Raw genomic sequence first — 23,614 nt, forward strand, 5'->3', positions numbered from 1 at the left:
ACCCACAGCTGACACGATTTATAAAGAATAGCCCTTCGGATTTATGATAGATTATGTTCCTGAGTTTACAGTCAATTATAACGTGTTATTACATTGCAACCCTTTTTTGACTTGCTTGCGAAGCAATAAATTAAATTCAGTCATTTTATTTAATGCATGCATCGAAATTCAAAACCATCACTCGATTAATAATGCTACTGCAATTTGTGAGGCAATTAATTTTTTTCGATATTTGTTACTAACCAAAATAATCTTCATCCTCGTATAAATTTTGTCCTACATTCTAAAAGTTTCCACAAAGAACCCCACATATTTTATGCTTTCGCAAAAACTACACGAAAAAAATGAACAAAAAATTTTCACCGGCGAAAAACGTTTATACATTATGAATATTAGAAGGCGCGGCGCGCACAAGCGTTATTTTCGGACGGACTGGGATCCGACGAGTGTGTGTTTATGGAAAAATTAAGGTACGCCGTTCCGCCAACCAAGCCCTTCTTAAACCAAGACTTAAATTTTCACCCGGTTTCTTTATAGTCGCACGCAAAGTTGTACTGTTTAGACTAGGTGTAGGTATTGCATATGTAAAGGACCACACATCCACGTCCAAGTTTGCGCCCGTCTCGAGGTGCGTGAAGCCGATGTTTTCTTTGGCGTCAAGGGAAGCCGCCTGGCATCTTCCGCCTTAATGGCCACTGTACAAACTATAACAAGTGTTTGCACAGTCCTTATACGTTGTACGGTTGGCGAGCGAGGCGGCAGCATCAATAACGCGTCTCCGGTTTACAAGTTTTCGCCTACCGTGTCGTGAACGATATCGTTCGGAAGATTCGCCCAAGCCGCCAAAGGGACGGAAGGAACCGCAGGCACAAGAGAAGGCCTACCTTGATATTCAGCGATTTCTCGTCACAATAAAAAAATTCATAACATGCACGCGGTTAGATGCCGCGATCGAGGTAAGTAGGTCTACGGCAACAAGACAATGTCGAAACAGTGACGCAATATAAAATATAAAGTTTTGTTTAAATTTTTTATGTTCAATTCGGTCGGTATAAAACAATTCCATTAGTTCTACTTACTTTTGTTTGTTTTGGTTGGCGGCGTGAACGTGTGCAGAGAGTAAACTGATTTGGTTTTATGCGCGGTTTTGTCAATTTCGCTTTTTGTCGCAAGTTTTAACGCAACAGTGTTTCGTTAACGGTGACGACATTGACGATTCAAGGCTAACATTTTATTTCGTTACTTCGTCACGGGCGTATTGCGGTTTATGCAAAGTGGTATACCTGATTGACTCTGAGCAATAAATTGAAGAAATCTCCCATTGACTTACTAAGCTACGAGTATTACTAATAATTGCGAATGTAATAATTGGAGTTCTAAGTGAATAATATCATCCGTCGACTTTTGTTTCGAAAATAGTAAATTATTTTATATTCTTCTTGCTTTTGCCCGCAACTTCGTCCCGGTAGTGTTTAATAAATATGTAGGTACCTAATTCGTTTTTACTCTCTTGTCCTAGACATAGTATGTGTCAATATTATCAATAAGATTCGCAATTTTATTTTATAGAAATTAATTATTTAAAGAATTGTTAATAATGCATTTCAACGCGCCATCTCGGATTCAACTATTTAACTATAACTATCATTGAATCTGATTTAGGGTTTGCCCAGCAATTATTCGAACATTTATCGCCGTAAAAACCGTCCTTGGACTTTGACGAACATTAAAAAAAAGAATTGGTCAAATTGGTCTTGGCGTTGTTGAGTTTTGCGCTTACCAACACATTTTGCGATTCAATTTTATATTATAGATATTCTATACTTTATTTAAACTAATATCTTACCCCAAAAATCAAACTCCTGCAATTTTAAATGTTGTTTCATTGCAGGGGAAACAAACTGAGTAATCACATTATTCACAGCAGACTTGTTTTAATCAATTTCCACTAATCTGCGCAAAATTTATAATTTCTATCATGGAATTTAAAAATGAACATGCATTCAAAAGCATATACTGTCAAGGTATTCTTCCTATAATGAGTCACACCCTGAACTTAAACATTCCATAACACAACATTTAAACTTATGCATTCTGTTCAGTATTATATAATTCTCCTGAGTGAGGAGACCTTCTATGCAGTTGTCATCATTAAATACAGAATTTATCAAGGTAAATTTTATTAAGTTAAATTCACTATTTATTGTAGAAACTCTTTGCTTCTACTACTTCACAACTCGGCAACCGGCGATAGCAACAAATAGAGTTCAATATCCAAATCGGGCTAATAAACAATAATAGCACACTGCAACCATGCGTGGTCGATAGTGGTTCTAGTCTCATACTCATACTATGATAGAACATTATTGTGTCCATACCATTGTGTACTAATGGTTTGAATGGTTTGAAACGCTAGTGGTAATTACGTAACGAGCCGCATGCATGTTAATGAAGTGGCAACTGACAGATTTGAATAAAACAAGCCATATAGATGTATGTGGAATTACGGAAATTTTGTTCATTTAGATATATCCAAATAAATTTTCAATAATTCATCATTTTCATTCTTAAAACTTAATTTTTAAGTCTTGAGTTTTGTTTGACCGTAAATTTATTTTATAGCTTCTTTATAACATGACTCGATGGAATGACAAACACCCCAAAACGACATAATTTGCCCTATTTCATTGTTGACATCTTTATATTCTTTGCGTTACTTTTTTGTCAATCGATGTAACGTCACCTCTTCTACAAAACGTGTGTGGTTATAAAGAAATTACACTGTATATGCATTAGTGTTTGAATAATTATTTGTCATTAGTACTCTAAATTAATCTGTGGTGTCCAATAATTTATTTAGCGATAAATGGCGAACGCAAATGTTAAACAAAGTATTCCAAACGAGCGTTTAATTGTTTACATTAGAATTGTACGAACCGCGTACAGTACATAAATGAAACAAATCGTTGGCGGTTTATGTATCATTTTACGGATCAATTCGCCGGTGGAAATTTTTACTCAATTCCACAGTGCTTTTCTCGGTGTGAACCCGTGGAAATATAAAAAAAAAGTGTTTAAGGGCGCACATATTTACGGCTTTATGAAACGTTACTATTTTACGGTGGCTTTCATTTATACCTTCACTTTATCTTATCTTTTTTATCTTTCTTGCCAACAAAAAGTTTTTGTACATTTTACGGTTTTGCGCCTGGCCGCCGTTCGCAACATGCCACCTTCGGGGTCTTTCTTATACTCATCATTTCAAGAGTTTATCCAAACACCCTACGCGCATTGTCTGCGCCTCCGGTTTGGCTTTCCATGTGAACTTTTCTGAATTTTTTGGTGAGAACTACATTTTTGCCCTTTAACAGCGAAACAGTAAAATGCACTTGCAAAACGTATAGCGACATTTATTTCAATCTTCATATGGATTGACACGCCACGCTCCGATAATAGTTTTTTTCGTTACTGTCGTGCACGCTGATGACAAATGCTTTTAACGGTTTTTGTGGGCTCACTACGGACCTTCCGGAAAATAGCAGCGCCAGTCGGTGCGAAGGACCTGAATAATTCAGTGATATTAATAATTAATTCTGGTTGTTGAATTTGTATTTAAATCATAATAAATAAAATAGTTGTTCGTCCGATGGATAAAATATGCGTGCTTGTTATTGCTCTATAGCGCCTAGCATAAATAAATACCTGCATAATTCAGGTGCCATCATTTTCAGGCATTTGTGTTTCGATCATCTGCATTCGCAACTGCATACGTAATGAGCGCAAATGAACGTAATAAACGGCGAGCAGTAATCAATAACCTTGAACTGACACAGATTGCGAGTGCTCCTTCTTCATGACTCGCAAACCATTATGTCAGGTTTGCCCGCATGCACAACACACTTCGCGTAACAATTATGTCATTCTTGGTTTCAACAATTGCTCGGTTCTTACTTCGCCGTACTACATTATATTTAACGAATTTAGCAAACATACAAATTGGAACCGTTTATGCAACATTCGACCTACAACGATTTGCAGCACAGCTTTGCATAGAATCCAATGCAATATTGATGTCATTTCTGAAATATTATTTAGAACGCTATCAGTTATCAGAGTGATTGCATAAATCGGGTTAGAGGAGTTAGAAGTGGTGCTTCAAGGAGATAAACGCACGCCAATGTGCTCCGAACGGATTCGCCACTTTGTGCATATTATATGCCCTTGAGCGCATCGGGCGTGTTGTTGAATGCTCGGGAGTCTCGCGGCTGGACCCAGAAGCGCCACCGCGGCTGCTTTCCCGCAGCTGTGGGTCGCCGTCCGTTCGTTGCAAATTACCCAGTATTACCCAGTTACCAATTGCGAGTTGCAAGTTGTGAATTGCTCGATTGCACTTCGCGGTGCTGCGCCCAGAGATAGGCATGAACTTCGCCAACTTCAACAATGATGTCTCAGTTATTCAGTGCACACATATCAACAGTGGAGTGGAGAGGGTGGTGATGGTGACGACATATTCACGAAGCTATCGTCATGCACAAATATATACACAAATAACCAGCAAATAATTGCAAAATACGATAATTCGATAATCAGGTAATATGCTAATTCAAAGCAATTAATGTCGTTCAAGTTGCTGCATATCACCGATGCTACGCAAATCGCACACGCTTTGGAAAAATATTATAAATTTTAATTGTATAATTGAGCAATCACGCTTATGCCCCGTAACGCTCAGACCTAGATTTGTCGTCGGTACGAACATGCTGGATGCGTGGCGCAGCTATCAAAGTCATGCCACACGACTTTAAATTAAATCGTTGTGCGCCGCAGCTCACAATCTGAAAGCACAAATCAGGCTCTGGAATCAACAGTCGAAAAAATTCAGTTTCAAGTTGTTGAAAACTGGTAAACACAACCAAATAGTGACCAACAGCCCAAAGGGACTACGCGAATGCATGACAATGTCCTGTAATTCATGAACACGAATATCGCACGTGAACTGCTGGCATACTACTAGAAGCGGCGCCTGCGTCTCGTGTGCGCAGAGCAACGAAGTGTTTTTGCCTGTTCGCTCTCAAAATTGTTACGCTTCAAACTTTTCCACTTAAATAACTAAAGTTCTGCGAGTACGCACCGAACTTACAACACACTAATGCACACAATAGACTACAAAAAGCGTCCAATTACATATACAGCCTGCCTGCTACGTCTCCGCTACCGCACCGCCTTGACGCAGTTTAATTTCATTGCAACCGAAACGTTATTATCGATTTGTGTCGTGGGATGTAAAACTTGTGGGCGACTCCGGAGCGACATGTATGTTTGCACAGTGCACGTGCAGTCCGATGGATGCTCCCGCTCCTCGTGGAAAACAGGAAGAGTTAATGTAAACATGCGAAGGAACTTTCGAGCGCAACGACGCCAACGATAATTTTCACGATGGCACTTCCCCGACGAAAAACCCAGGGAGATATGCGCTTGTTCACACGCGAGCATCATGATAAAATTAATTAAGTTAACGAGGCTTGAATGCGCGAGCAGGCGCGAAGGCTGAAGTGGTCCTTCATGCCCAATGTTTCATTTGCTTCGGATCATTTTGACAAGCTTTGGCGTGCCGCGAATTCAAATCCATTTCGGCAACACTTATGAAGCTTGCAATTTAATTAGACAATTGTGTGGGGATTCGAATTTATAATTATTATTATTTATATTAGGCGAATTAGCCAGAGGAATGTTTCGGTTTTGCCTTAGGGGCATATCTGACACTCAGTGCACAATAGTTAGGCAGGCTGGATTTGAGCTAAGTTGCCTTTGTCAATGCTGTTCGCGTAAGCACCGGAGAAGCAGCGAACATGAAGCGCCCGTGTTACGGCGTTATGTAATTAGTCAAGGCAGTAAAAACCGGACTGCAAACGAGTATCTTACCGAATCGATGGAATCGATTCCACTTCGCAGATCAATCGAAAGGTGTGCATCAAATGGAAATCAGATACGGATAGGCATCCGCAGCACACACAATGGTTCCGCTGGCAGATTGATGCTGAAGCTAGGTCGTATGTCACTCGGGAGCATGTTGCGACCAGCGAGATTCGCGTGCCAGCGTAAACACCCGCGTCCTTGGCGGTGAGCTGCGGCCGCAGCGCGCAGGACCACCTTGAGATTGACATTGCAATAATAATCGCATTCGCTGTGTTTGAATTGAATAGAAAATTGAATGGAATAGAATGGTGTACGCCGTGCAACAAAATGCAGCGTGCATAAATATGGCGCAAGAGGCAACAACGAGTTTTGCTTTCGTTCGTGCGCAGGTGAGACGACAAGCAAGCAAGCTCTGGCTTGCATTATTTAAGCGTCATAAAAACTCGCAGTATCGCCAACCCGATAAACAAATAAACATTCTCGTGATGGTCGCGAGCAGCAATTACGAAACATCATTTCTTTTGTCGCGCGGACCTTGAAAGACGCGTCTTGTGTTTGTTTATCAACAGGTATTGCGCGATCGTGGATCGCGACGTTTGCTATCCACATCCACAGCCAGATCCACCACGCACAGCGAATCCGTGCCTACCTCCGCGCTATCAATCGTTGACGAATTCTTACCTGGCCCGGACAAACAAATTGCCACATAGAAGAAAAATAGACAAAGTCCTCAGCACGGCGGGAACAGCGGAGCGACGCGCCTCGCTGCTCGTCTTATAACGCGAACATTGTACGCCCGCGAGTTTAGTGCGATTAGAACAGCCGATCGCGGTGGATCGCGTGTCTTGTTTGTCATAGTTACTTGCTGACTGTTCTATCTAATCATCTGTTTCAATATTGAAGCGGCAGGCAGACGCTCAGCTTAGCTTCGTTTAGTCGTACTGACCAGTCGATTCAATCGCGGGAAACCAACGGAAACCAACCTTCAGCGTGGAAATCATCAAGCAACTGTGATTTAAGCCTCTCGCAGAATAGTCGCGCTAATTTAAAGCTTTAAGCCCTTTTCGGAAATACCAACGAACTTTGAATGCAGTTGGTAAGTTTGTGCTAATAGCATTTATTAGGGACATACTTAAAGTCGGTTTGGAGTGGTTTGCTCCAACATGGAAATTACAACATAGTTTTTCTCGAGAGGAGGACGCCATCTCCGTCGAGTGATTTCCATGCGCTTGAATACCCCTGTGTGGACGCACGTCTTTTCGATGATTATAATTTTCGCATGGTCCCGTTTCATACATGCATATTCGGCTGGAAAGTTGTTCAAAGGTACCGGGCACGAGTTGGGCTGGCGTAGTGCGCATCTTTTACACGCGACCGCCGCGAATATTTGCTCTTCGTTAGCGCTCTTTCACGCTTCGCATTTTGAAATTTATCCGAGCCAGCGCGGCGCCGACTTTGAGCGGGCTGCGAGATGCGCAAGCCCGTCCGTTCGAGTGGCATGTTCATTATACAATTTGTATAATGCAATAATATATTGACGTTTCTATCACGAGAGTTATTTGCACAATTTACGATTCGTTCTACTTCTTTCGCATGGTGCGCGCACGCTCACACGCGTCGTGCTTTCGTTATTGATATTTCCGATTTCAATTTATCCGAGCGACACTTCCATATTCCCGACTTCATAGGTGTAGGTAACTCACAACGATTTATGCCAAAACTGACGCACGAGATAATGGCGTGAAGCACACACAATACACATTCACACACACTCACATTCACCCCGTACAACAACAAGCAGGAAAACAAGCGCGCCACACATAACACAGCATTACGCGACAGCATTTTATTCCATTTTATTTCGCTTGCTTTCATTTCGTTAAATGAATAATTTGAATAATTGGAGTGGCACATCGACGACAAGCATATTGGGAATATCGAACGGCTCATTCGGCTCACGCTTGTAATTCAATGAAACGTATACATTATAGATGCGCCGCGACCAAACCAAGGCAAATCGCAGCGACTGTCATCGCTGGCGGCAATGGCGACCAGCATCCAACAATAATGTCATTTTAACGTCGCTGGTTCGGATATGAAATTACAAAAAAGTGACGCTATAACGATATTAATCTCTGCGTGTGTGTTACAGATCCAGCCGGCCGACCGATGCGCAAGTAGAGCCCGCCGCCGCACGGTGAGTGTGTTTTCGACAAGATTTTTTTACACCTGCCGATAATCATTGCCAATGCTATTCGATTACGTAACTACTAGGCAAGCGCGCCTCGCGGCGATTATCGTCGTCGGATGAAAAACTAATTACCTACGCTCGCGCTCGCGTTTATGATTTATAATTATCCGCCGAGTAATGCACACACCGCGCTCGTAATTATTTCGACCTCTACGTTCCACTTGGTTTCGCGCCGCGACGAAGAACAAAGCCCGCATAATCGATTCGAACCGAAGTAGGAAATTGTCGCCGCAAATATTATTCGGTCCATCTTAGAACTTGTATTAGGTACGTAAAGCGTACGTTGTTGTACGCAAAACTAATCACTTTGTTCTTTCGAAAGTTTATTTCACTCTTGTCCTTGGCCATAACCCAGCACCGGTGTGCGATTCGCACCTATTAAATTATTAATGGGAATTAACATTTTATGCCTGGGAGGAGGTCCAGGCTGCGCACGCGCGCTCGCCGTCAAATATTCGACGTTTTTCGCTGGGTTCGATGTTAGATCATTACTTTGTGATTGGGGCCGGTCGCGCGGCAAACTGGTCGATTATTAAATTACGAATTGATTGCGCAACCCGGCGCGATGCATCATCAATAAAACGAAACAAATTAGCTCAAGTTTGACGAACGTCGAAGAACAAATGAGTGGAAAACGCTGTCGACGGTGTGGACAAAGCAGTCAGCGAACTGTGTAGCGGCATCCGACGTTTATTAGTAAACGTTTTCGTTTATGCGATTGCGATCGATACGATTTTATCATTTCATTAATACCTCTCTACCCTACCTCTCTGTGCCGACATGTGCGTTGCGGCAGTGCGGCAATTCGGCAGCATGTTCGATGTTCGACGAGTTTGCATTGTGCAGCATTTCTATTTATTAAATTACGTTTAAATATTAATTAAACCGTGAAATATTGTCTGCATATCATATGGTTCATTTAATTATGATACGAAAAATTTGCTTTGTCAGCGTTTGTGTTGCAATTTTATTCATTCTAACAAAACGAATAAGCAGTATCTATGCATTTTTTAAATGTTGTGGTGGGTATATTTTTTAATTAAAGTGCTCACCGATTGGAGAGCACAAAACAATAGTACTGTATTGAAAAAAAAAACACGATTAATGATAAGTCAGACACAATTGATAAAATAAACAAAAAAGTTACACGAATTCTAATTTCATCTTTTGAATACATACATTCGGGCTGATTTTTAATTTCAAGTGAACTATGATAAAATTTGCGTAGGTTTGTAATTGTCAAGAGAAATAAAGAACTTTTTTTTATAAATTGGGAGAGTATTACGTGAAGGGCTCTATTTTATTAATAATCTGGGTTTTAGTAACAAATATTTCGATGTAGAATTTCGAAAAAAAATCAATGTAGTAGAATTAATATAGTAATCAATGTAGAATTACCGTGGTAGAGTTTAATTGGCAATTAGCGACTTTTTGGAGAAAAATATTATTCAACTACTTTTTCACACAAAACTCATACAGATAGTAACTGTAGTTATAGAAAATTTATACATTTCTATTACGATGTTACTAATTTACTGAATAGCCATATTTTATACTAAATACTTACGGTTATAAGTTGTTGTGTTAAAATGAATTTAATTGATCTATTAGCTTTATCTGGAATTAATGTAGAGGGCAAGTGCGCAGCAGGTAAATTGTCAGGTAGGCCCGTGTTAATGAGAAGATGCGCTTATCTCATTAGCCATGTATGGAAACGCACTTGACATCGTTCAGACACATAGGTAATCGTGGCTCGTATTATAGCGTCTATAACCATTTGATTTTTTCTTCCACGAGCTCAAATTGTCATCAAATAAAGCACGGCACGTATGCAGATGAGTGTGCGATGCTCACGGTCTCTCATGTCGCAGTTGTCTCGGCGACGGTTTTTAGCGGGCGCGCGCCAGCGCCATTTATGTAAATGAACCTCATTCTCATTAGAAATCTGCGCGTGATCTTAGCGCGCTTACGTGCAGCGCACGCACTTGATTCATCGCCTTATCGCGTCGCCGTAAGCGTGATTAGTTCAAGCACAACAAGAACGATCATCGCGAACAAACAAACCCACCGACAAGCAAACAACGAAAACAGAAAATCGGAATAAGCGTCAGCGCGCATCGATTGAAGCTATTCATTGTGTGGCGGCAATACCCAATCGATTCATAACCTTAACTCCAATTCCTCATTCAGACGCGTTGAATTTGGGTTAATGTTAAATGAGACGAATTGCATCGGAGCGCACTGAAAGCTGAAACAATATCGTAAGTGCGCGTTAAACATTTATGAGCTATCAGCGAATGCCGAACGTCTGCTCGCTGGAATGAACATTAGCAATTGACGAACAGATCGCCCAAAACATGATGAACTATTTCTTATCGCCTGGTATGGCGTTTAATTGTAGAGGACAGTTTTGGGAATAAAAAGAACGAGTTTTATGGCAATAAATAATTTTCCAAGTGTCGAAGATGTTGGGCAAACGGAATAGTGCAATACTTACGCTCAACAAAGTTGCAATTGAAAATAAAATGCGAAAAATGTTGCCACGCATTGTTTATATTGTGCACGTATTGCTCACCGAAGCATATCGGTTTCTCGTTTCTACAATTACCTAATCGCCGTGTTGATTTTACGCATTAGCACTGTTTATGGAACGAACTGAGAGCTCACGCGCATGCGGTTGTTTGAGCCTCAAATATTATTGTAGCGCAAAACTACGTTTTCTTTGAAATTACGAAAGAGGCCGACGCGACTATTTATTAACCGAACAAATCGTGATACGTCGTATTTCGGCATCGGAATGGGTTGTTCCTGCTCGCTGTGACAACTTCACAAATTTGCGTAATATCCGAGCGAGTTGTAAAACTTTACGAAATGTGACCACCCACCGCGAAAACGACCACTAAATTTTTCCAGCCCGGCAGCAGAAAGAAGATTAAAAATTACCGAAGAAAACTTGACGAAGTACGTGCTCGATTAAAATGCGTCGTCCAACGCGAGGAGGGATACCTACGCTCACGGACGTACACGGGTCGAAGTTGTGCAGCTCCCGAAAGTTTCCGTTTCGTGGCGATGTTTCCTGACGTCGAACGTCGCACGACTTCTGCACGCCGCGCCTGTAAATACTTGGCGGCGGCGGGCCGCGGCCAATCGCGTCGTGTCGCCTAGACGCTTCTTACCTCCTCACGGTGGAAAGTCCTTTCCGTCACGTAACGCGCGACTTCCAAAAAGTATTAAACGCATTAATGCACGCCGACGAGCTTCAATCGAATTAACTTGCGATGCACTTTTTCTACTTGTTCCGCCGAATCTCTCCTAGGGAGTGTTTCCCGGTCGACGTAAATAAATATAAATTAGGAATTAAATTCATTCGTCACGTTCATGTATATATTAATGCTGCAGTCTGTTCAGGTGGAGTTTATTTGCGATGGTTTAAAGTTTCAAAACCGAGCGAGATTTAGACGACGCGGCGGTGGCGAGGGAGGCGTAAGCTAGGGAGGCCACGTCGGTCATTCGTTTATCAGAGACGTCGAGTCGTAACGCTCCGCGCCGCTAGCAAACTGCTCGATGAATATTAAATAAAAAATCACAATACGCGGCGGGCGGCGGCGCCGGAAAGTTAGATTGCATTCGTTGTGATGCTGCCGTCCACAAACGGAACACGTCGCTGCCAACCGCCGTCCACAACCAAAAGTAAACACGTTATATTTAGTTAAAGAAAAATGTTTCATATATACTTATGTAGGTATGTTAATAATTATAATAATAGTAATAATTATTTTCAACTTTTACTACCTCATGAAATTCAAATGTCCGCACATAAAAAATGAAAAATTAAATTACAATTTGCACGAATAGACGGGCCCGCAAGTTTTGCGCTATGGGAAAATGCAAAAATATACGAAAATAAAATGATAGAAACAAGGGAAACACAACGCACTCGATCCGGCGCGCCGGTTTCCAAGCGGCCACGATGGGGTGAATAAGCAGGGCAATAAGACAAACGCCAGGTTTCTGACATGCATTATGCATTAGGATAAAGGATATGGGATCAACGCCGAAGGAATCGCAGCGTCCGCAGCGTCGAATGGAGAATCGTGAATCGCGCATTGAAAAGTTGACAGCGCTTCGAATTATACAGTTAAAGTGTTAAAAGTTGGAGGTCCATCCAAGGGATGCACGTGCAGACAGTGTATGCCGAAAATTCCCGCCGGGGGATCGGCAATCTTTAACATTCCGTGGCATCCTCTGCGGAACTAACTTAAGACTTGTCACATAGTTTTGACACGCAAACAGCTTGCATAGGCTCAGGTCAGTTTTGTACGCTCAGAGTAAAAAATGGGAACTCTGCAAATTCTACGCAAAGTTGTTTATCTTTACCTTACAGTTATGAAGACTCGAAAATCAAGTTTTTTAAATATACCTACAGCTAAACAGTTATTTTTTTACTTTATTCGATTTGATATTGATATAAACCTTAGCACTTGGACAAAACTACTGTAATGCGGTTCGTTCACCTTGGATATACCTAAGTCGAAATCAATCGTTTCTATTTGAGTTCCTGCGGCATCTATTTATGTATTTTATCTATATCATGTTTCGATTCAAATGAGCAGCTTATTAGCGTCTGTTGTGAGTTTTAAGAGTACAGATTAAAATATTATACGCCAGTTGGAGTCTAGGCACTGGCCGTCTACTAGCGCGAGGCAAAATTGACCTCGACTAACCTCGTCTCTTCATAATCCTTTCGATTCAATCCAATTGAATGTTTGCATCGCTGGGCCTCACGTAATTCCCCTCGATGCTTCGGCGAAATAGGTTTAGGTTTTCAGCGCTTCGTTCGCGCGTAAGCCGCGCGCTCGCGTTACTTTTGTGTCTCCAAACGACAAAAGCGCATTGCGCGCTATTAATAGTTTGTTGGACTTAATTTAATTAAATCGAATTAAGGTACAATAATAACCACTTTCAATCGACACTCACCGCACCTCTGCTCCGCACGCATTGCTTAATTAGTATTCGCGTTTATCACCATCGTGCGTCTAAGATGTAAAAAATCGAAGAACAAATACAAAAGAACAAAACTTTATTCGACATTGGGAAATGAACAATGAGTGCGGACGATTTGTCACACATGCTTGCACGGGTGATATTGTTGACATAACTACTGAATCGTGAAATAATACTTGAAATATGAAGGACAAATGTAAACGTGCCGCCCGGACGTGAAACGCGTGAAATTGAAATCGAAAAGGATGCGCGACGCGGATTTATCCATGAATTGAAGAATTTCAAACAATGAATGCAATGCGCATGCGAGGCCAGCACAAAAATTCTCTTCGGGGTACCTACCATCTGTTTCGTGATGAATTGCACATGATAAAGTGGAACTAGCATGACTACTGTTACGTTAATCACAGTAAAGAGTATTACGTTGTGTTATACATTGACAATTGGCGGCTTTGTGTGTCTGGCCGTCGATTGTGGCCAAATTTGCGCTGCCGAAATTTATGGTACCAAATGGTGCCTTAAAACAAAGAGCCTGTTATTAGGCCGAATGCGGCGGTGACCTCGCTCCGTCGACACACACTTTGGCGGCGTTGAATAATCAATCTTTAAATTTGTTTTTATTGTTGAACGATTGCTGCAGTATAGCGCAATCAGTGTATATAGTTCATTTATGTGTGTATTGTACAAGAACCGCATAAAAATACTTGTTTCGTGTTTTCTAAATGCTGTATTTCAATGAGCATCGATCGGTCTTACTAACCGCATTATTAAGCAACGTGCCATTGTAACAATCGCGATTTGAAGTAAACGAAGAAATTTATAATTTGCTTTGACTTCCTGCCACTCGAACATTAGCTTTCGTTTAATACATGCATGATTTCGATAATAAAACAAATATATGTTTCGATATCGTTTCAATTCATTACTTCTAATTACTACATCATAGAAATATACATATTTCGTGTTATTCAACCACAATACTGCAATAATACTTGTTGAAAACTCGAAGCTTTAAGTAGTACACGAGAAAAAGATACTACAGCAGGGTATCGTATTTGCTTTTAAAAGAACTATAATTAATATTACATATTTGCAAAAATTATACTCCCCTTTATGAAGGTCCATTATGAATTAATTTTACATCCACCTATGCTGCTTGTGTCGGCACGATATTTATAACCTTACATTTCCCAGTAGTGTGCGAGTTTCGAAGATTTAAAATACAAAATCCTAAACGTAGAAATAGAGTGGAAGAGAAAAGTAGCGTAAGCATCACCTGACTAAACGTTGTTAAAAACTCGATTGATTAAACACTAGCTACGCTCGCTTTCAATATATCTCGTGAGTAAAGCCCTCGTTTAGCCACTTTATACTTAATATACAATTAATTACGTATAAACAGTATAAATGATTTTTTTTCTACTTCCACCTGTAAAACGCCAGTTTATCCACGGTACTTAGACCCAAAACGTGGTACTTTATATACGGACGACCAAGCCGTACACAATATTCATTAAAGATCCTTTTAATTCACTGCACACAAAATCGGTAAAAAATTTATTGCATTTTTATGCAAATTGCAAAAAACCAACTTGTTTTAAATTGTCTGCATCGAACCTTTACAATAGCTGACGCATGTTTGTTTATAATGTACCAACAATTTACTTATGGAAAATTTGGGTAACAGACATCTAAAGCATTCATTCCTCTGAGAATTATCCGAGAAATTTTGATGTTTTTCATGAGAGACATGCAGGTCTACCCTCGGTATATGAAACGTGTAAATTTATCAGTGTATTTGTTGCGAAGCTGCCGAAATTTCGCGCTACCGAGTTTAGCTCCCCGGTGACATCGAACCATTTGCATATTAATTGCAAGGTGCAATGCAAAAGGAGAAACATCACGACTTGGGCGTTGCGGCACGTCGCGTCGCGTCTGCCCTTTTCCCCCGCGCCATACTTACGCTTGTTTTGATAGCGTAGACACTTAGCTGTACTTATAATATGGGATTGTCCCGACTACAATAAAGCGGATGGCGTGCGAAGTTTAATCCGTGTAGTCCGGGTCCACGACACGATTTGTGCGCTCCGCCGCCCCCGCCTGTCTGTGCAAGTACGCCATGCAGCTATATTGCGATATTGAAATTTAAATTTCAATTCAAATGCAAAAACAACGGACGCGCGAGCGCGACCCGCGTACACACGAAAAAATCGCTCAATGCCGAAAATGAAGTGCGCTGTGTCTTTGGCCATCGTGTTTTAAAAGTTATTTCGCGTGAATTAAAATTAAAATAACGTCCGTTTAATGAGCTCGCCTGATGTGCAGGCGCTCCAGCCAGGACTGGCGATGCTTGTTTACGCACCATAATGTGATAGGGTCGGGCAAATATGTCGCGGTCGCGCAGTCGGGCGCATTGTTGTAAATTTGTAAAGATTCGGGCGCGCGTGTGTTTCCATCCCGCACCGGTAGTTAAAAAGGCATCGTCAGTTGTGGAGTTCAAACGGCGGCGCGCGCGGCTGGGACGTCGTTGGCAAACTTTTGTTCTTTTGTGGTCGTCGGTGCTTTTGATACTCTTGTATACACACTTCACTCTCGGAGTTGCAAAGCGGCGGGTAGCCTGGCGAGTGCTGTGGATAATCGACTTATCAAAGAGATAAGACCGAGTGCAGGGATCGCAACGAAATAAATTACTTAAATTTCATTCGCGTTTACGTCGTTTGTTGTGCGGATGTTTGCATTTGGTCTTGTTGCCCAAACATTCTACGCGTACGGTGCGCACGACATTGTTTATTGTTTCCGCGCACGAATTACGAGCGTATTTTATTTTTGCAGCGTATTTTCATAAATAAATACTTTGCCACTATGGCGGACTAATGCGGAATGTCAAAAGTTACCGCAAGCATGCTAATTGAAACGTCCAATTCACCCAGTCACAACATCAACAATTATTTAGCCTATACCGCGGGCGAAATGGAGTTATCGAAGTAGAATTATTCACGTGGCATTGCCCAATAACGCGATATTATTAAGCGCTCGTCCTCGTGATTTACGAATACGCACACACCAGGCACTGTAATTTCCGATATAACATTCGGAATTTTCGGTATTTATTAATCAACCGAAAATTGCATTTTCCTATCATACCTACTCATCACACTCGCATTCATTTATTACATAGTCCCTCACTAACGTGGCGCATAGCGGTTGGTTCCGGCGAGAGCGTATGCCGAATATGTTTTAATAATCCCATCCATCTAGTCGACCGCGTCTTCCAGCCGGTCGCATATTTGCAGCTCTTTCGATATTGCAACCGCTGGCAATTCGTAAAGTGCGCCGGGACACTTGCCACCGCCGCGTTGCGTCTCCCGACCCTGCAGGCCACATATTTGCGAATCGAAAATTATCGTCGCCCCACCGCGCGTCTGTGGTCCATTATAAATTAAACGCAGCCACCTCCGGCAAGAACAGGTGTTTCATTAATCAAAAATCACTTTAATTACGCCCCGTCATTATTGTCCGAGCTGCGAGCTGCTTCGGATATTTATTATAATCCATAACAACATATGTTAATTGCGCAAGCGATTAGGTAATGCGTGCACGTCAGGTGTGCGCTACGTGCGCGACGTGTCGAAGCGCGCAGATCGTGAAATCCTTCGGATGCGAGGCGCGATGAAATTAATTATCACAGCCGACGGCCGTCTATTGAATTAACACTGTAGAACTCGCGCTTATAAAGTTTACTTAAATTTACTTATTGTTTCTTTTTTGTACATATCTAAATAGGGAAAGATTAAGATGAAGGAGGTAAAAATTCGCCTCGGGAAATTCTTTACAAAACATGCCATATTTTAAAATTCTTTTCATTATATAAAAATCATTATCATCAAAGTGTGTATATACATAAATAAAGTAAGCGTTAAAATTGAGATCTAATTATGGGGATTTATTTGGATCGATTTATAAACGTCAGGTATTACTTGCACCTAGGGTTCCCAACCCTCCTGGATTGCCCGGGTGATTCCGGTAATAATGGGTAACCTCCCGACTTCCCGAAGAACAACAATTTCTCCGGTTTTTCAAAAAATTAAATGCATTCGTCGCTATTCACTCACTTTGCGAGTAATAATTCTCCCGGATTGGTCCTTTTGAGAGTTGGTAACCCTACTTGCACCTTATATGCACGTGGATAAGCAGTAATGAAATAAGAAGTCAGAGCAAAACGCGGCGCGCGACAACTGCAGTGTTAAGAATGAACATTGCTTCAAGCGCAAACACGACGAAAAATTCGAAGCGCGAAAGACGCGAAGTCGAACATCGATGACAATGACGGCGTGATGTAAACCTCTTCGATTAGTTATTCTTGGCACGCATCAATTTTCAAGTGCAATTACGCTTCAATGCCGTCGCTGATTATATGCTTGAGCAAATGATTGCAACTGAATCCTATTGAGCCGCGCAAAACTAGGTGCAAATGTAGCGAGAAAAAGCGCCGAGTAGTAATAATTCGTCCTCGCAAGAGACGACACAGATATAATTACAAGTAGTAACAAATCATAATGATATTGTAACTGAAGTAGTGGTAACTAATGGATTCGACCGAGCGTGCTGCGTCGCGTACATCACAATCTAATTACAAAACGCGGCGAGCTGATGAGCGCGAAACACGAAAGATCGCTATTACGCGTGGGCGTGTTACGAGCCGTATGCAAATACACTCCTTTTCTCGTTGTATCCTTTGGTGTAAACTTTTTCCCCGTACGCCTCGGTGCGCTTTGCGCTTCCTCCATTTCAACGGAGACGTCTTACAAAACCGTGAAATTTAATCGCTAAGCGTGTCTAATATTTTCATTTTCAACGTATCGAAATTCGTGTTTACAACTGCCGCACGTTCCTTGTGTTGTGCGCGCGCGTTCTCGATTCTAATCCTGTGTAAGCGCGCAAACAGGCGTAAGGACTGCGTTACGACCGAAGAGGAGGAGGATGTGAATGGGAAGAAACTGTATTGACACATTTTATCGCCGTGCGCACACATTCTTAGTTGCAATTCGGCAAATTTGCTGACGATGGAATTTTTCCTATTTCGATCCACTTCACTTACATATCCACCTTCTTGGTGTTTCAGTACCCGGCGGGGTGATTAGGCCACATGATGCTTTTTTATCTGCACATACTTGCGCGGTTTCATTTTTTCCTTTATTTCGAGTTCCTCGAGTGTGGGATATTTGTGCATTTCGATTTTCCCGACATCAGCAGTTATTCATACAAACAGCGATCTTACCCCGCCTTAACACACACACACACACACACACACACACCTACTTCCTTCCGCAATCTGTGTGCGGTCTTTGTGGGAGCGCCGCTCAGGTTTTTCACAGAAAATTAAAAAACTCGTATTTCAATTAACATGTTTACGAATTTCGGGTTAAACGCAATGTCGATCGTAATTGCAGTTTACATTTTCGCTTTTCATAGTTTGTTTGCATGTGTTGCGCAAACTTTTCGGCGTTCCGCGTCGCAGGTTTATGGTTTGTTAAATGTGCTAAATACCGGCGTCGAGCGTGGCTCCACTATGCACTGTGCTTGTTCCCCGCGTGTACAATACGGGGGTGGCATTGATGGCACGTTGGAGCAGTTGAGACATTGCATTGTCAAGCGACGCTCGCGCGCGCGATATACGCCCGCTTGTTAACGCACAAAACGTTCTTGATGGATTATTTAAGTGGCATGATCCGTTAGCCTCGCAATAAATCATTGCTCGAATGAGCGCCGGCATATACCGCAGAAGCGACATGGCAAACACCCTTTCGCTCATACACGTATACATCTAAGCAACCTCGAAATGCGGAGGCGGCGGGAGGCGCAGGAGGCCCATCGGACCGATTCTCTCCCGGCTGCAAGGTATTAGCTCTTTGCAGTTCCTGCTCGCCGAATACATTATCCCAAAACTCCGATCGGGGCTGAAACTATTTAACCGGGTGTCCCGCCAAACCAACCACCAAACAAATCCCGAAGAATTATCACATGCTAAAGCCACACACGTCGTTTGCATCGGCTGTGCATTATGATTTTATGATGATCACGTTTGACACAGATTTAGCTCCAGCCCCAGCTCCAACTCCACCAGCTGCGTATACTTGCAAATTGGGGTGGTAATGAGAGTACAATGCTACTATTATTATATAATGCGGAAGGTGTGTGGTACACAGAAGTGATATACCGCGCGCTTCGATTCATCCTCCCCTCGATTAATTTCATAATTAATTCGTTGTCTTTGCGGCTATGTCACGGCATGCCCGAGCATTTCTTTGTTGCCTGATGTTCAAATTTGCAACACGTTGTACGCGTCGGTGCGAATTGCGTGATGTGAATTGATGTGTACGATAATTCCAATGTCATATAATCTGCCGCCGCTACAATTCCACGATAATAATAATAATAAACGTGCCACTAGCAGCAACAATAACAATAACAGAAACATTTGGTATAATTATGACGGAGTAATTCCGAAGTTTTGCGATTCAAGATTTGCGTACAAGTCGGCAATATCGAGCGCGGGCACACAACGATCCGCAGCTAAGCGACAATTATTTCAGATTCGAAGTTTATCCAAACAATTTAAACCGGAATAATCTAAACTAAACTAGAAAATGTTTAAGCACGCTATGCTACACAACATTGACCCTTGCACCCTTGTCATTTGAATACCGCATGTGTAATGAAACTTATTTGTAGTCTTCCGAACTTATAGCTCAAAATATTGTACTCGTAAAAAATGTATTTATTATTTTGTTCTCTTTAATCATTTTTATTATTTTTACAGCGAGAGTGCTCGTATTTTTTGTTATTTTGTAATTGAGTGGATTTATAATTAGAGGAAGTATAAGATCACCATATATTGCTATATATATAATTACATGTTTAATTTTTTTTGGTTAAATCTTTGTTTGCATTCCACTTGTACGCATATTTACTTCCATAACTACTCATCAATTAAAGACCGCAACTTTTGTCATTATATTGGCAGTTCGGCGGCGGCGTAGACGTTAACCTTGGGTGTAATTAATTTCCTCATTAGTATTGAGGAAAGGATACGATTATTTCTTACCACCCGCCTCGCCCTAGGCGCCAATACTACGCCGAAACGAACCGCGGAAACCTTATTAATCATCGTAATTTCGCTCAGTATCCCCGATCATCCATACTTTCGACGTCTTTCCGGCCACTTCCGCCCTCATCCACTTTGATATTAATTTAATCGAAAACGTTTCCACGCGCCGTAAAATACGGCGGACGCTCGCCTTTGTTTTTTAAGAAGTTTTATGCTGATTAATTCCATTAAAAATAATTCAATTTGCTTTTTTGTTTGTGCCGGCTCGCGCAGCCCGAAGAACTCTCCCCCATTGCCGGCAAAACGGCCGTAATCAATTTTAAACAAGGCGCCACACCTCATCGCGCCCAAACACGTTCTTATCTTGCTAATTCAGGTGAGGCAAACCGCAAACAATTGAAGGGTGTGCGGGAGCGCATCGAAATTGCGGCTAAATATGTAAAGCGAGTAGTCGAAATAAACGAAGAATGTTACAATTGTGCGAATTGTGAATGGGATCATAAATGAAAAAAGGGTTTGATCTCAATACGACCGACTTCGACGATGCTCTCTGGCCCTCAATTGCTTCAATACAAAAATACGTATGCACATATTCAGTGTATCTTAACAATTTCCGTTTGTATAATTTTATTAAAAAGGTAAATATTCGATACTATGCTTTGACTCGAGATACCTACTCAGAATATTGAATAGCTTTATGTAAAGGGGAATTTTATTTTCTACGTGTATGATAGGTATCTATCTACACTTGCATCTGGTGGCTATTAATATTAAAACTGCTTAAATTAGCTGCATTGTTACCAGCTACACTATGCAGCGATTCTTTTGTGCCACTTTTTGCTCTCTTTCCCTTTTGACTTGCCTCGTCTTTTCGCCGAAGTCGCCGTTGAAAATTCGGTAATTTTCAAGCAGCCGGGAAATTTATGTTACCTTGTCTTAACATCGTCATCATTTTCGTTCGCTCGCATAGCGCCGTAATAGAATTTTTGATCGAAATATGCGAAATGGAAAAAAGCATCTGCCAATGACGTGTGAGATTTACGAGTTGATAAGTAAATAAATTATGAAAATATAAAACAAAAAATCGAATTTATCTGAGCGCGCGCCACGGAACTGTAAGAATCAACGTCTACGAAACGATTAAAAAATGTTTCCAGCGAGAGTGAGCTCGAGATGGAGATCGATAAACATAAATCAGTAGTAACGGATTTTTTCGAGATTTGAATTTGCATATTACTTAATAAACAACCATCCCAAGTTCAATATCCTACTCGGCTATAATCATATGTTTCTTGGTGCCAGACAAGTTTTTGGCGCAGAAGCATCAGGCCTTGATTTCGGTTTCTTTGACCCTCAAAATATCTCGTTTAACGTTCACGTCGTTGAGGAAGTATCATGTTGATTACTTTGAAGTCAATGATCGTTATTTTTTTTTTGTCGGAAAAAATGGCATCTAGTCTCTTTATTGAATATAGGATTTAAAATTGTTAATGTATGAAATATAAAATATTCTCGCGATGTAACTGGATGGAGTCCTCTTGCCGATGTAAATCTAAACATCATTTCGAGCGACTTTTATTGGCCACACGACATCAAAGTGTCTCGTTGTCTTTCATTGCCGAAACGAGGGTCTATAAATCCTCTTCTTGTTCGCATTCCGGCAGGAACAATGTAGCTGCTGCCGTCTCGGCGGGGTTTGTATGACGCGCGATGGTGGCGGAACGTTACCCCGCCAGCGGCTAGAACCGCCGCCAGCACTGGCGCTCGGCATTGGGTACTTGTGTTGCGGAGCGACAACTATGGCTGCACACTTTTTCATTATTAAAACCCTGCACCGAGGCTCACCGAGACGCTCTGGCATTAATAAATATTTGACTCTTCTTCCTTCGGCTGAATATTTGAAAACCGCAGTCCCTCTACTACAGGGTTGAAAAAATGAAGGAAATAATGCGAGAAAAAAAAGTGTGACTGTAGCAGAAGTGAAGGCGCCGGGCATGCCGCTGCGTAACGAGACGAGGACAGAGTGATTTAATTGAAAATTTTCGAGCGCAAGGCGACACGCCGATTCAATTCTTTGTCGCGCGTGGAATGCCAATGTTCACTTAACAACGATCTTCACAATCCGCGATTTTTGTGTCCCATGTAAATTGCATTCTGTCAGATGACGAACTTTTAATGATAATAATTGCTTTGCGAAACCTAAAACGTAATGAAGATTATACCTCAGCTTCATGTAATCAAATCAAATCGGCTGCACATTTTTGGCGTTTATTAAATTCTTTTCTGTACGCAACACTAAAATTAAATACTTATCAATCAAACACTATTTGGAAATGTTTTTATTATACACAATGTGACGACCACGAAGATAGTTGTTGAGATGTTGCGTTAAAACTAATTAGATTATTGCAATGTTTTTCTAATCAAAATGCGGTTTGCGTTTTGGAAGTTTTATTTCCAAAGTTATCAGCGCATCTAACAAAAGCCGAAAACTGCTTAAATTGCCAATTAGTGTGACTAACAATCAAAGTTTTAATTCGTTAAGTCAACGCTTCTTTCAATTTTCTCGACATGACAACAATAGAAGAACCCATAAATTAAATTTTCTTGAATTCTTAATTCAATTAGTCTGCGTACAATGTGATATGCTGCGATGCGGTGGAATCCTGGAGGAGTGGCAGCAGGAACAAGGCTTTCTCAATCTATTGTCGTTTGTTCACTCCGTCCGCAGTTGAATGATTGATGGTTCACGCGAGCTTCAGTCTTGCGTCGCGGGCTAAAGTGTATTACGATTGCGCGGTGCTCAGATGTCCGCAGCGTATATTAATATATTACTATGATCAAAGCCGACATTCAAATAAATACTAATACTAAGGTGTGGTGAGTGCTTAATTAACAAGATGTTATTTGCTTCTTTTATTATTGAATGTATATGGAGGTGTTAGTTTTATCACATGAAAATCTCACCTACAAATATTTCTATACTTAATGAGTTCACGGAAATAGTATATTAAGTATTGAGTGGCCAAATGAGGGCTTTAATCACGAGATTGATTTAGAGCAAGTATAGTCAGCGTTTAATCAATGGAGTGTTTAACAACGTTTAGCCACGTGATACTTTCGTTAGTTTTTCTACTTCCACTCTATTTCCACATTTAGGTTTTTGTATTTTAAATCTTCGAAATTCGCTCGCACACTACTGAGAAGTTTAAGGTTATAAAAAAAAATAGTTTAAGGTTATAAATGTCGTGCCACGCCGACACGAGCCGCAGCAGCGGCTGCTTTGACTTGATTGACTGGCAGCGTATGGCATTTCATATGGTCTGGTGCTGCAC

The 23,614-nt window shown here is 41.3% G+C and overlaps 1 protein-coding gene across 2 annotated transcripts in view; it reads left to right on the top strand.

Annotated features, from left to right (window-relative positions):
• The window catches only part of LOC135801909 (Ig-like and fibronectin type-III domain-containing protein 1), a 53,993-nt gene that overhangs the window by 2,486 nt on the left and 27,893 nt on the right, over positions 1–23,614 (top strand). Inside the window, exons 1-2 of one of the 2 annotated variants that reach the window (XM_065315472.1) lie at positions 6,464–7,012; positions 8,069–8,113. The gene's annotated coding sequence lies outside the window, so the exon portion shown is untranslated. Of the gene's footprint in view, positions 1–6,463; positions 7,013–8,068; positions 8,114–23,614 lie in introns of those variants that run through there. The other variant, XM_065315543.1, reaches the window with a different exon arrangement.

Source organism: Atheta coriaria, unplaced genomic scaffold, assembly GCF_025399875.1.
Source record: "Atheta coriaria isolate IRGN ID8LTWV9N9 unplaced genomic scaffold, Caltech_Dcor_3.1 hic_scaffold_1_pilon, whole genome shotgun sequence".
Lineage (NCBI taxonomy): Eukaryota > Metazoa > Arthropoda > Insecta > Coleoptera > Staphylinidae > Dalotia > Dalotia coriaria.